This window comes from Musca vetustissima, unplaced genomic scaffold (assembly GCF_032173495.1).
Source record: "Musca vetustissima isolate MV318-11 ecotype Yass unplaced genomic scaffold, APGP_CSIRO_Mvet_v1 utg19436, whole genome shotgun sequence".
Classification (NCBI taxonomy): domain Eukaryota; kingdom Metazoa; phylum Arthropoda; class Insecta; order Diptera; family Muscidae; genus Musca; species Musca vetustissima.
In genome coordinates this window covers 151,893-167,325 of record NW_026884542.1, presented here as the reverse complement: position 1 = coordinate 167,325, position 15,433 = coordinate 151,893, and the positions used below count along the sequence as shown (strand labels likewise).

At 33.1% G+C, this 15,433-nt stretch overlaps 1 long non-coding RNA gene across 1 annotated transcript in view; it reads left to right on the top strand.

Annotated features, from left to right (window-relative positions):
* LOC133331511 (uncharacterized) overlaps nt 1-15,433 on the top strand; it is an 81,198-nt gene that overhangs the window by 9,543 nt on the left and 56,222 nt on the right. The window contains exon 2 of the long non-coding RNA XR_009754387.1: nt 15,028-15,169. This is a non-coding gene — a long non-coding RNA (uncharacterized LOC133331511). The remainder of the gene's footprint in view (nt 1-15,027; nt 15,170-15,433) is intronic.

Sequence of the window (15,433 nt, the reverse complement as noted above, 5' to 3'; positions counted from 1 at the left end):
CAGAACAAGAAGCGAAGATAGCGCACAAAAAAACAAACACTGAAGTGCATCTTCTTATGGCCCCGACAGACATTGTCCAACCTTTTGCACGACTTTATGGCGCCTTTTAAAATTATGAAAGGAAAACATTTTGCACAATTGTTGTTGCAACAGGCATTTTTATTGCACAATGCCATCCATGCATCATACCTTGAAAAATGTCAATTTTTCCATTTTCCTTTCGTTCATCGTTTTCCCCCGTTTTTTTGGATGGCAAGAAAGTACGTGAACTTTATGACTCGATTTATAGTTGACGTCGTTGTTGTTATTGCCATTTTTATATTTTGCATCGACTTGAGACCATTTCGTTGTCATGCTAAAGGATGCGATACGCTCTATCCGTTCTCCCATTGTAATTTACCAATAAACTCCGAAAAGAGGGGAATATCTGCAACATGCACAATATCCTTTTCCTTCAATAGTATCCCAGCATCCTTTTAATTAAAAATTCCATTCAACTTGGTGCTCTGATCAATATTCACAATTTCCTTGATTGTAAGATGTCATTTGGAAGAGTGATAATCATCTTATGTTGTGACAGCTATTGATAAACGACGGTGGAATATGTCACCTTTTACACATGAAATATTTATATTGTATTTGGAAAAAAACAAAATAAACATTAATTTCTATATCTATTTAAAAAAATATACATCCCAGCACACTAGTTAAAATTTCCATGCCGTAAAAATCCAATCTACCACGGCCCTCTAACTGCTTATACGAGATTTATTTTACTTCTGTTTGTGTGTATTCACCTGTGAATAACTATTTGTTCTGTCTCAAAGTAGTCAAACAGCGTTTTTTCCACTTCTCAATTTCTGCGCAAAGTAGGTTCTATGACTTCTGTGGTAGCATCTAACTTCCACAAGGCTCTTCTAATTCCAAATGTTGGTTTTCCTAAATCGGTGCGCTTTTGACACAAACGTACCCTTTCGTAAGGACCTCATTTTGCACGACTACTTGTAGCTTCACTCGAAGACAACTGTGAGCAAATTGGTTCATTTTTAGTATAGCTTAAACTCTAATGGCGTAGTTCTGTTAAGACCCTCCGGTTCATCTCTAGAGCAATGATAACAATGTAACAATAGTTGAGAATTGCCGAGATTTCAAACCTCGAAAAAAAAACTTACACAAACTTTTCGTATTTTTATATCGGTTTCAATTATTGGTATGTACGGTTATATTAGTTGTTCATATTGTAAGTGGTTTAAGTCCATTTTTTTCTATGAAATAGAACTGTGGCGTTTACTAAAAATTAGATCGAAAATAGACATATGCGGTGAGCATACCTGCTCAATCATGAGATCTGTTACCCTTGTTATTATTGTTCTCTGCGTTCTCTTTTTTAAAGTCATTTCATGTGGCGGTTTCTCAGTTACTGTCCGACGCCAACTTTTTTGAGTACCCCTAACGTAGAGACTTAAGTGGCTTTGTGTGAATGTTACAGCGGATTTTTTTTATACCTTTACAGACCCATTTTACTTAACATTTTATAAGTCAAATATGATACAGTAAAAGTAGTATTCTTTAATCTTAACTGACAAGGGTTTCTAATTAACTTAAATAAATGAAATGCCTAAGATTTTGGAGGATTATTTTTTATTTAATATAGCAAACAAATAAATTTATTATAAATAAATTAATTTATTGTTTTCCATTTTTTATTATTTTCAGGTACGTAATTCTATCTAAAGCGAATCTGCTAACAGGTAATGTATTTCAATTAAAAAACTTCTTTTTTTATTAAATATAATATAAATATATAATTTTTTTTTACTCTTATACCTTTTGAGCTCAACCACAAAACCAACTAGATTTAGGAAATCCAAATTATTTTACATTTTTATATACTTTAGAAAACAAATCCATTTCCTTTTTTACACCTTCCTCTCGTTTTTTCGTTATGTTTTTGTGTACCCCATTTATTTCAGTTTATACTTGGGGTCAACTCTATTATTTTTGATCTCTCTTTTGCAATATTTATTGTGCATTGGTATTCTCACCTCAGCGTCACCTGAACATTACATTGTGCTCCAGCAGCACCACAGCACAAGTCTTAATTAAAGTTAATAACATTTTGTAATTGTAGCCGCCATCAATTCAAATAATGCTTCTTAAAGAGCTCTGCCGATGCCATGAAAGTCATTTCATATTTCGTTATTTTCGGTAAAATAATTTTGTGTTCGCGAACGAACTTCTCTCAGTTCTGCACCTACGATGGCTGGCCATGGTTTTGATCTTCCGCCTCATTTGCAACAAAAGTGAAAGATGCGACAAGCTGTGTTTTTTGGACATGTTGCCAAATGTTGTCGTTGTATGTTGGTTTATGTGTGTGTTATTGTGTCTCGCTGTTCCGAGCTCTCTGCACGATGCCACAAAGGTCATTAACTTGACTTTGAGTCCACACTGGGTTCTGCATGCTGCGCGTGGCATCATGCAGTCATGCGACCAGCGTCGGTATTCGTACCATTACGTTTACATACTTTCATTCATATACCGACACATACACAAGCAAACCAACTACTAGCATTAGCGCATTTAAAGATGCTGCTGACATTCTGCTACATACAAACTGAATGTTAGTATGTAACATAAACTATCTATATTTGTATAGTTTTGCACGACTTCGTGTTCGTTTGTTGGTATAGGTATTTTTGTAATTGGAAGAGAAAGGGGGAACATTTATTTGCAGTTCGAGTCCACACAAAGGAAGGGGATTGTGTTGTGCAGTTCAGTCGACAAAAATGCTGCATTTAGCGATTGGGTGTTGCCTCTATGCTATGTGTGTTAAATTTAAAATATAAATTGTTTGTTGTATGGGGTTATGAAAGAAGAATTTCATTATGTGATAAATTAAAAAAAAAAACAAAACATAAATTTATTCAAAAGGCAAACTGCAATGACTTTAAATATTATGAGAAATACTCTTTATATATGTTTCCAATTTCAGTACATGTAATCAATTACTGTAAAAAATAATATCAATTACAGAGTTAGACTTCTAAAACTAATAAATGGTGTTTCATAAATACAGTAAACCACGGATATAAGAACATCTTATATATATATGGATGAAACAGACATAAGGAAATGTGTCATCCATATTAAAATCAGTTTATGATTTAAAATACATTCATATAAGAAAAACCTCCTATAAGAACAAATATTTCTTATATCCCTAGTCTACTAGTAATATAGTAATTGCTGGATTGAGAACTCTAGTAAACTTGCATTTTTCACAAAATATTCGTCATTGGTACACGTTTTGTATCTGCACAAAATTTTCGTAACCTCTTGTTTATTTACTTCAAATAAAAATACAAATTGAATAACCCTTTCCATTAGAGTTCAAATTTATTTATATTATTTTTGTCTGAATTTTTTTTTGTTTACTTTTGATGTTTACTTATGCGGTAAAACATTGGTTTAATGTATAGGGTAAACACACAACAGTATAAATAACATAAAATAAGTTTCTTCGCCAACCCGAAACAGAAGTAAAAATAGGGAAAGGACCCACAAAAACGACAATTTGATATAAACGACTTAAATGTTAATGGAATTTTTAAAGTCTACCACAGAATGTTTTAAATTATAAGATTTTATATGAACACAAAATTCGCCATAAACACACATACATTCACTCACACTCTCACATACAAGTGTGTACAGTTTGGAAAATAAACAAGAACCAAACCCTGAATATTTGTTGTTTTTGCCAAGACTGATGAAGTCTGTTCCTGTCTGGTTACTCCGTGATACCTTACAGCCTTCACTTCTCTCTAATTGTTGCTACCATTTTTGGACAGTTTTGTGTTGAGACCAACATGAGATTTTCCATATGTGTGTTGGACTTTAGCCGAAGTTGAATCTTGTTATCATAAAATTGGCATCACTAAGCTTTGAGGCCAACAATAACAGTGAGCAGACTTCGTAACATACTCGCACACTAACGTTTGACAAGAAAACCAAGTCTCTTAACTTCGACCACATGATGTTGTTTGCCTGTGTAGATACTTAAATGGGCAGGATGGCTGCTGACTGGCTGTTGGTTGGGCCGGTTTCCTTGTGGGTTCTCCATGTTTTATTTTTCTAAGATTTAGTACAGTATAAATACACTTAACATGTTCCGACATTTCGTTTACCACATAAATTAAAAAAAGGAAACACAGTTTTTGTTTTGGTTTGAGTTAAATTTTAAATATAGAATCGTATTGAAACTATCAGTATAACTAAAAATTACAGAGATTACGCCAAATTGGACATTGAAATGTATGTTATGGTTCAATTTTCAACAATGGTTTACATAATTGCTATTGTTCCCAAATTAAAAAGGGTTAGTTCATTCCCGATCTCACCTGTTGAACATAATGTACCCGATTGCAAATGTGTACGTGTGAGTTGGAATAAAAATCAAAAATGTACCCGATTGCAAATGTGTAGGGGAGAGGGGGCACCTTTGAACACTTTTTTCCTTCAAGCCTCATAACATTGTTTATTTTATAATTTTTGGTTTCTTATAAATTTTAACTAATAGGTACATATGTAACCTTAACAATGAATATACATATGACATAAATTAAGCTTGATATAAATATTTTATTGCTGTTTTAAGGGAGGAAGTCAAAGAGTTCAAAACTGACCGCCCAGGGGGGCACCTTTGAACAAAGCTTGACATTTTTGAACGACTTGGATTTTTACAGTGTTTATGTTAAAATATAAATGTATTTTATTCAAACATATCAGAAATGCATTTACTTATTGAAAAATATATACAAAAATGTTCGAAAATTAAAAAATTCAGATCAAAATTTATTAAAACATAAAATGACTTAAAAACAAAAATTAATGTGGTGAAAAATACAGTTAATTTCCTAGTCTTATTATCCCACTTGAAATTTTGAGAAATCGAATTTAATGGGCATGTTCAAAGGTGCCCCACCCGTGGCATTTTACGGAAATGTATAATAACTTTCTTTGTAATAAATATATATGAAAGAAATTACATTAGTTATGTTTAGAATGATTAATGGAATGCAAAAAATTTGTTTAACGGAAGAAAACTTTCACAGAATTCTTCCTGAGCCCTTACGACCAAAGGCATAAAATTTTACAATTACACTGCGAAAACATGGTCACCCATGTAGAATTTGTCGACAACTGAAAAAGCTGGAGTTTAGAGTTCATTCGTTCTGAACACGTATTTATTTATTTATGTCATTCCTTTTTTACAGATACATAACTGATACAATTGTCGGCTATATAGTTTTGGAACCTAGTTCTTGCACCCATTTTTTTATATGCCATATCTAATAGTTTCTTAATTTTATTCAACCTCAAATTTAAATTTACACCTGATTGTATTACTTCCATTTTATTCTTTTATAACAACTCCATTTATCATCATGCACACATGATCGTCCTTTGTTCTAACATATGCCTTTTGTGTCATATCATACAGAATGTTTCCTATTTTTTACGCTCCACATGCGAGTAGGGGTTTTTGAAATTATTTGTCGTGACATTATTTTTTTCCTTCGTTTCTAATCCCTATTAGTGAAAAGCTGCACACAACACACAGTGGGAAAAAATGCAGATCTAGCGCGCAGAAAATCAAAGTAGATGTTTTACTGTATGTTTATCGATATTTTGGATAAGAATAGATTTAGATGGACAATTTTAAGTATTTTATGAAAAAATTTGGCAATTTTTTTTTTATTAACCCATTAAGCGCCGATTTTTTTTTTTAGAAAAAGCTTAAATTTTTAGGTGAAAATTACTATTTTGAGGCAATTGAAATATTTTATAATAAGCAATATTTTTCGTTATAACTAATAGTACTCCTAGAATGGAAGCTTCTTTTAAAAATTCGGAAACATTTGGAGGGTAAAAAGTGGGTTAAGGCCAAACACTATTGTTATTATATATATCTTTATTATTGTAAATATTACATATCTAAAACATTAAACTATATATATTTTACAAAATTTAGGCGTTACTTATTAAATACTAATCACATTCAGAATCCGAGTTTTGATCTGAATTAGTTGGTAGCATTGGATCCTCCAGTAGTTTAAGGACTTCTTCAGATAGTGGCTCACTATATCGATGGCTAAGAGATGTACTACGAGACAAACATGATATTTTTGGATCAGAAGAAAATAGCAACCTATTAAAAAGATCCCTCATTGTTTCCTCACGACTAATTTTTCTGGTGTACAGTTCCCTGTAGTTCCGAAAGTCCTTATTTCTGGATTCCATGGCTTCTTCAGACAACATTCCTATGGGCAAAGCTGCACATTTGATTATATCAGCTCCATGCACTAATATTTTGTGTATGCTTGAAGGCATATAGAACCAAGAATATAATTCCACGAAAAGAATAAATATTTCCTCAGTAAGTCTATTTAATATATATTCTTTTACATCAGAACCATGTTTAGATTTTATCCAAACTTCAAAGAGCTCTCTGTACAAAATTGACAATTTTTCCACTTCACTTGTTTAAGAACTAAAATAAATCGCTATTCACTTGTTTATAACTTGTATAATCCCGTTCTTTGACACTTATTGAATGAGAAAAATCTATGAATGAACATTTGTTAAATGCGGATTTTTCATTCATAGGTAGAAAAATCTATAAATAATATGTATTTTTGCATTCATTCGTAACTGATACCTGTATCCGACCCTAACGAAATTCGCATGACAAAGTCATAAAGTCATCCGAAGTCATGTCAGTCATTGGAAACCCCATAACAGGTATAATAAAAGTCCATAAACTCCACCTCCACGAAAATCATAAATATAGGTAAAACAGTGTATATATGAATGTTACACCAATGATATTTTTCCATGGTTCATAAAGTGGACCCTTTACCTGCGGTATTTTAAAAGACTCTTACAACCGATTTCGTTGTAATTTTAATTTTCATTTAGAAAGACATTTGGAATAAATGTATATTCAGTGCATGAGTTTAAAATCAACGTTTGGAGCAGCTTACTTAAATCCCTCATTTTCATACTCACACCCAGTACTCTTGAACCTTAGGATGGACATTTTGAACTTGTTTTTTTTCTTATCTGCTATGCTGTGATCTATTCCAAGTCATATTTGATGAATTATATCAAAAAAATTCACAAATTTTTAATTTTATTTGAACAAAACCTTAAAAAAGCTTCCTACACAAAATTGGCATTTTTTCAAAAAATTGTCATAAATCCGAGAATCGCAGGAAGTCGCAGGAAAAAATTTAGTATGATGTTCTAGACAGACACACAAGAAAAATAAAACAAAAATCAAAGCTGAACTCGACTGCACTCCATACTAAACCCCTATTTTAATTGAAGGAATTAAAAAAAACGGGCCTTACATATATTTAGCCCGAAACACCTAAATTAAAATAACTTATGGGTTATATAACTATACCATTTAATTAAATACCAATACTATATATCAAAAATGGACAAAATTTTATAATAATATATTCACAGAATGCACACGACCATCGCAATTTTATAGCAAAAAAATGCCATTTTTAACATTGGAAAAATTTTCTGTTTTAAATGTACCGTTATTCCGTTCTAGCTTATTAATTCGGATTATTTTATACGGACTTAAGTACTCTCAACACTCTACTTTAAAACTGCATTAATGTTTTAAAGTTTCCTTCAACTTCATTTTTTGATTTTCTGCGCGCTAGATCGGTATTTTTTCCCACTGTGCAACACCAACAAATTTACAATAACCAACAGCAAAAATAGCAGCATCATTTTTATTGTGTGTGTGTGTGTGTTTGCGTTTTTGCTTACTTGGGTTTTCTGGAGATTTAAGATTTCGAGGCTTTTTCCTATTTACTCTTGAATAAAATCACAGCCAGGAAAAGCACCACCATATATTTTCCTGATTGGACGGATTCGGTTTTGTGTTGAGCAAACATCTTGGGGGCATGGGCAGGAATGGAACAGTGACTTGGCAAATACCAGCAATATGTTGATTGCGGTTTTACAAAAGCTGTGTCTCGTTGAATCTATTGAAGAACATTACTTTGCCCAAGAATTTCACAAATAATCTAGCACCCAGCATCACCGCCCGCCCGACTCTCTGAGTTCAACCGCGTGTTGTGTGCCACATTATTGTCGCATCAAAGCTATTTCATAAGATTTGTGATATTTATGCGGTATCAACAGGGTAATATGTATGTATATGCTAATGTAGAATAGGGTATATGTGATGGTTGTTCGTTGTTATATTTCTTTTTTTACCATAAATTTTAATTGGCTTCATATAATCCATGACAAGATTTCCCTGGAATAAACATACGGGCGAGAAAATAAACAATAGTATTTTTTCTAATAAGTTGTATAAGTTTTTATTGGAGTTATAGCTGATTTGTATTGGGAACGAAATTATTTTATTTAATTTCTATAATTACAGCCAAGTTGATTGAAAAACGCGCTTATGAAATCCTCAACTGTTAGGTTAGGTTCAAAAGAGGGGTTAAACTTGTGCGTGTTTCCACAACTTCTATTGAATGGAAAATGGTAAAAATTAGCAATATTTAAAACTCCAATATTAGGCGAATGGAATGCTAGATTTGAACCAAACTTTGCACGACTTATTATTATTACCAAGCCTAGATTAAGTCCGATAGGTCAACTCCTTCTGTTACCTCCCACACAAAGTGTCAATATTTTATAATCTTGTAAATTTAATTCGAAGCGAATTGAATAACCGATTTGATCAACATTAAATCCGAAACCTCTTCGATAAAAACATAAAAAATAGAAGTTTGTGTGTAATACCTAAGACCTCCTCAAACCATAGGTTGATGGTATATATCTGTCGGGAACACCGACTGACACTTTTTTTTACTAGTTTTTAGAATCTTTTGCGAATTCCAGATACATATGATGTTTTGTTTAATATTCAGATGGTAACCATAGTTTAGTGGCGTTGCCGGTTGCCAAATTTGAATTATGGATGGCAACTGTTGTCAACTTCAATTGCTTCAAATATAATTTTTCGGCAACCATTTATTTCTGGTTGCTGTTTAGTCATGTTTAGCAACAACAACTGAAATTTGGTTGGAATAATTGTTAAAATTACTACAAAATGGCGAACATCTCCTTTTGGGGCCATGATATGTATGCCATCAACTCCCGGGAACATTGTTTTCGAATATAAACATTTTATTCTTCCCCTTTTCCTCCTCTCCTCTGTTAATTTGGAAACAATCCAAATTTTACACAGTTTTTCCTCTATTAGCCGGACAACTTCGGTCAAAACCACCGACATTGTGGATTGAGCCATGCGAAGGTGAAGTCATTGCCTCCGAAAAAATCCTTTGAGCTGCACACACTTTTAAGAGGGGAGGAATTGCTGTTGCTGTTCAATTTTGTGTTTGTTTACAATATTTCTAGTTGCAGAAGTGTCAAAACAGTATTATCGACAGCAACTGAGAAAAGTTGATATTCATAATGTTAAGTTTTATTTCAGTGGCGTTGCCAGTTGAAATCGCAAATGGAGTTTTAGTAATCGATCCATAATTGTTTAAAATAGCCCTAGAATTAAAAGATATTGAGCCAATTTATTTACTTACAGATATTTTCATACTCCGAATTTTTGTTATAAGTATTTAATTCTTTACTGTTTTCTTTTATGCCAGCACAGTCTATCTTTCATAAATCCCAAATAACTTTCGATAGCTGTATTATTTTCTCTATTAAATAAATTATCTGTTTATTTTTTCCTTCAAATTTCCAATACCTGTTCTTAACATTTTATATTTAGCAATTTTTAATCATTAATACGAATCTAGGGATTTTTTTTGTTAAATACAATTCCAAGTAGCAATTGCTTGTCAGGATTCCCATGATAGTATCATTGAATATAAACAAGATTTATTTCAATGTCAATGACCATTATTGACATCTATCGGTCTGTGCGGTTGTTTCTGCTCAATTCTATTTTTCAATTTCGCCAAAAGTCATAAATTTATAAGTAGGCTTTTCTTGAAGAGTTTTTTTTTTTTTTTTTGGAAAAGAAACATTATGATTAGCGACAAAATTCTGCGAATACAAATTGAGAAATTTCAAAACATTCATCTGAATTATCCACAGACAAAATTTCTGGGAAAAAGGCACACAAATGTTGCTTTGAGAAACAAATTTGATCTAATGTGACTTAAACGTATTGCAAACTTTTCCATGGGCCAATATTTGTTCAGTAACCTTCATTGTTGCTAATAATTCGACAAATATTTAACATTCAATTTTTTAGCAAACAATGATGGACAGCCAACCTTCATTATAAAAATCCAACAGCTCCACATTTTACCAAGGACTTGTGTTGTACCCATCCTAGAATGTTCGTGTTCGCATATTTGAGTTAGTAAATAACAACAACACAAAAACTTTGCAATTATTCATGGTTAAAGCTGCAGAAAAAAATGGCAAAATAAAACGTTTACAACAAATTACAATGACAGCTCTACACCTTCACTGCGCCATTCTATGAGGAGGTATTTTTGTAAAAAAAAAAATAAATAAATTTAACACTTCGTTAAATGTGATTTTGTTTATGAAAAACATTGCGACAACAAAAGGTACAACCCACCTTTAGAAACAATTAAGCACAAAAACGGATTAGAAACAACAGTCAGAAAACTTAAATAGAAAAAGGGAACAGTGGTGCGGAGTATTGCAATTAGTGAGTGTGAACTGGAAGTTACGTACACCTACATCGATATCAAAAATATTTCTTAAGCTGGTTACAATTCGATGTAAATTTACTCACACACTAGTATTTTTTTGCAGATAGGTCACGTTCGCAGGTGGATCATATAGACTCACGTTTAGGTACAGCCCCATAAAATGGTACCTCTTTTCATTGAAAATTGTCAGAAGTAATCCCAGTTTTGGAGGGCTTAATCCCAGAGCTAGCCGCTTCAAAAACGATATTGCCCAACTCGAGCCAAGTAAAATCAAAACCACTGTGCTCTATAGAATTCATCCATCGTAAAAGCTGCCACCTAACGAAGTAGTAGTTGCTACCTGCAACCGAACAATACCAACAACCATTAATGTTGAATGTTATTTTAAATCAGTCGAATATAGAGAGCAAAAGTAACATGAGAATTCTATGTTTCGTCTGTCATTGAAAAATATGCCCAAAACAAAACAAGAAATACCTGACACAAAGTCAACGAACACCCCTGCCATTCTGTCTGACTGACACTTTGTCTGCATGACGGTCCATTCATTTAAATCCTCAAAACAAATACCAAAACGACAGAAGAGTGTTGGCCTATGTTGGCACTGCAACACAATATTGTCACCAAGGTTCATGTGAACTTGTCATCATTAGAACAACAGCAACAACCAAAACCAACGACGACGAGGAGAAGAAGAACAAGAACATGCAACTACAACATGCTTGTTATGCATTTGCCTTGACTGCTGTTGGCTGCATTCATTTGTTAAAAATGGGGGGACAAAAAAGAGAAATATTTGACAACCCTGACAGACAGACAAACGGCGGACAGACAAAGAAAGAACAAGTCAAAGTTGTTAGTATTCTCCTCGCCTGGTCTTAGTAACAACCTAGCAAAGCTATTCAAAGTGGCCATTAATAGAAATTAACATTGTTTTTGTTAACGTTTGCATAAATTCCGCACGAACAACTGCAAATAAGGGCTAAAATGTGCATCAACACGAATAACATGTACGAGTTCAGCACACACACACACACATACACAGCCAACCAGAACGTTTGTGCATCATGGCCAAGGTACAGTATGCTTGGGCTGTGTTGGCGACAAGACAGGTTGGCTCGTACAATTTTAATGTTTCTTTTTTCCATTCAAATACTTTTGAAAAGATTTGAAGTGACAATTTATTTTGAATGATAGATTCCAAAGGAGCCAATAACATTCACAAATAAAAGGAATGTTTTGTCATTTCATTTTCTATAATTAGTTTCGGTATGGAACTTGAAAGGGTAGAAAATAACATTGGACAACAACATGTTTGCAATAAAAATATGGTACTTTAAACTTGAAATACTTTTTGTCCTCCAAATACTATTGAACAAGTTGATAGATGTCTGTATACAGACTGATCATAGCACAGACATGCACATGAACTCCCGGACTCTCGACGATTGCTGATACTACGAGGAATGTATGCAAGTTTATGAGTTTGATCTTTTTTGAAGGTAAAAAGACTTATGAAGTGAGAGGTCAATATTGTCATATGGTTTAGTACGCTTTTCTTCAGAAAGATGTGGCGTATTAAATGGTGTGCATGATTCCCACATATTTCGTTTAATGATGGTGCTTTACACACCCACATACTTCTGTCACCTGCTGTGTTCATTTACATAAAAAATTTAGACTTCAACTCCATATAAATTTTGAACACTTTGAACAGTCTTTCCATAGTATTCCTTTCAGATCGATGAAAAGTACAAACCATTGTTGAAAGTGTCTTACCTTTGATGCTATTCCTACTGCTGTTTGTTTAGCTTTTTTCCTCAATCTACCAATCAATGTTGGCAATTAATTGCAATCTAACTTTCATGTTAGTAGCACGAACTATACCCTATTTCGACTTCTTGTTTTGCAAAAGACATGTTAACATTTTGGAATCTAAACACGATCACTGAACACATCAATGCCACATACAAAAAAATAACAAAAATAAAAAAAACTTTCAGTTTATTGTATTGTGGTTAAGTTTTGCTTTCGTTTCCGTCAAGTAGTCCTGTCAACAGCTCACTCACACTCGAATGGTTAAGTTACTTTTATACTATTCTGGCAGGTTCTGGTATTTTACACCAGCAGACATGTGAATTGCATGATGTACCCCCACATTCATTGCACACACGAGTGCGCACAAACATATTGATATATGTATATGGAAGTGCAACACCGTGGTAAACCATCTACATACATACATATTCGAATAGGTGATGTATACGACTAATTGCTTTGTATTTACAATGGATTCACGAATGTGCAATTGTACGCAAGGCATAAAGTCTGAATGAATTGAACTGACTGAGTGGTGTGCGAATGAATGAGCGGCGCACGTCTCGCAGGATTTGGTGTTAGTTTCCATTTATGTGCATATTTTGTTGTTGTTGATTCGGTATATTCACGTGGAGACTAAAAATATCCGGGCGTACATTTATCCATTCATCCATCCAGGGGTTCATGAATATGTACACACAGCAACACACATGTATACATTTTGCCAGTTGCCAATAATGCTCATTGATGTTTTCAACAAAATTATACCATTCCACCTCCCCAGGCAAGTCCACCATTTATTCATTCATTCATTTGTTGATTTGCATAGCCTGGCTGACGGCGCGTTATTTGTTTAAGCCATTAACTCTGGCCGCACAATTCAAAAGGTTCATATGCTAATTAAAATTCCATTCGAATTCCATTGTGCAATCCTCCGCACCGCCAACATCATCGCCATAAAGAGCATAAACAATATTTTTACCATTTTCGGTTTACCGGGCAATTTTTAGTTTCAAATATATCCGAATGTTGTTATTTCGCCACTTTAACAATGTTACAATTTCACAATAATGATGGTGATGGGGAGGTGATGCTGCTGCTGCCTGGCCGACTGCCGAAGCATTGTGGCATATGTTACAAATGCACACAAACGTGTGAATTTAATTAACTTGCGAATTTTTGACTGCAACAATGCCCAGCAAATGATTTGTTATTTGGCATGTGCCAACAATTTGTACAAAACAATTTAACAATTTTCATTTGTTGTGCTTTTTTTGGCAGGAAAAGGCAAATATTCAATTTATGATTTTGCATTTGTAAATATATAGCTTTTGCAGCAACATGATAATGTCAGGAATGAAAATATTGATAACAATGACTTGATGAGAAATTACCGAAAATGTGGTGGTATTAAAGTTGGTGTTCTTTTTAGCGGGAGGTTGAATTTTAAAACATAATATTGTAGAGGTTCAAATAATTTAATAAGAGATATCATTATAATAATACAAATTATGGAATTTTCATTTCATTGCGAGAGCTTCGATATACTTCCATTGTAAAGTTTGTAATTTGTTAGCATATGTGTAGGTGACCTTCGGCATTGGGGCACATTCTGATAGTGTGTGTGACCTTGAGACGTCAACGTCCGCCGCTAGAAAATATAGCCTTAAATATTGCGTCGCATATTAAAACAAAATAGAACGTTTAGAGGATATAAACTCCAATGTTCCGAATATTCCCATCAAATGCCGAAGCTACTCTGGGTAGGGACACATTCGGCGAATTTAACTTTTTTTAATACATTTGTTAAATGGTGTCAATATGTACCATAAATTACGCAGTACGGCATTTATATACGTAAGCATGAATCTATATTCACAAATCTAAGCACTTGAATGGTTTTGACAAGTCTTCTATTTCAAACAACATTATTCAAAATTAGTCAAAGGGTAAACAAATTTAATCTGTACTTTAAATGGAATCAGAAAAATTATTGATACTCCTTTTTTGTGCCAATTAAGACTTAAAAAATCGACCGAATAAGACCTTATAAAAAATATGCCAATTTGAGTGAATTATCCTGCTTTTTACCAAACAATTTTTTATTATCCATTTATCATTCATTAGCCCTGCATATTCGATTTCCTCATTAACCATTAAATAGTCTTGTAGCGATTCATATTCAGTTCATTTTCTCATTATAATCATCTTTGTAGATATTGACCTTTATTGGTCTTTCTTTCTTTCGCCTTTATTATCATCATCACTTTGTTTCTGAGAATTTGACTCCCACTGACGGGTTTTTTGTTTTTAAAGAACCAAAAACAAAAAAAAAAATAAAAATAAAAAAAGAGAATTGAAATAATACTAATTACATTCTTGTTGTCGTTTCTTTTTTCTTTTTATATATTTTACAGTTATTACTACTAACTAGCAGCAGACAAACATACAGACATTTCCAGGCATTTTTACCATCAAGTTCATGTAATGTTACGGGATTTCAACAATTACCCCAGCATCGTTCCAGCTAAGTTCTTCATATCAGTTTTATTTTTTCTTCCTGTTCTTGGCGAATATAATGTGTTTAATTGAATGTAAGTAATAAAGTTTTATATATATAATTTCTTTCTTGAACTTTTTTGTTGTTGTTATTTTGTGTTAAATTAGCCAAGCAACGCATTACACAATTTTTAAGTTATCTCTTACATTAGCAAGTTTTCGCGCCAAAGTGCGAACGAGAGTTTAATTAATTATATTCTATTGTTCTACTTTGTTGAGTTTTCAAGAACTATTTTTAATGTTTGATATTCTTTAGAAAATAGCTCACAGGAATAATCAGCAACAATTGGCAAAGGGAA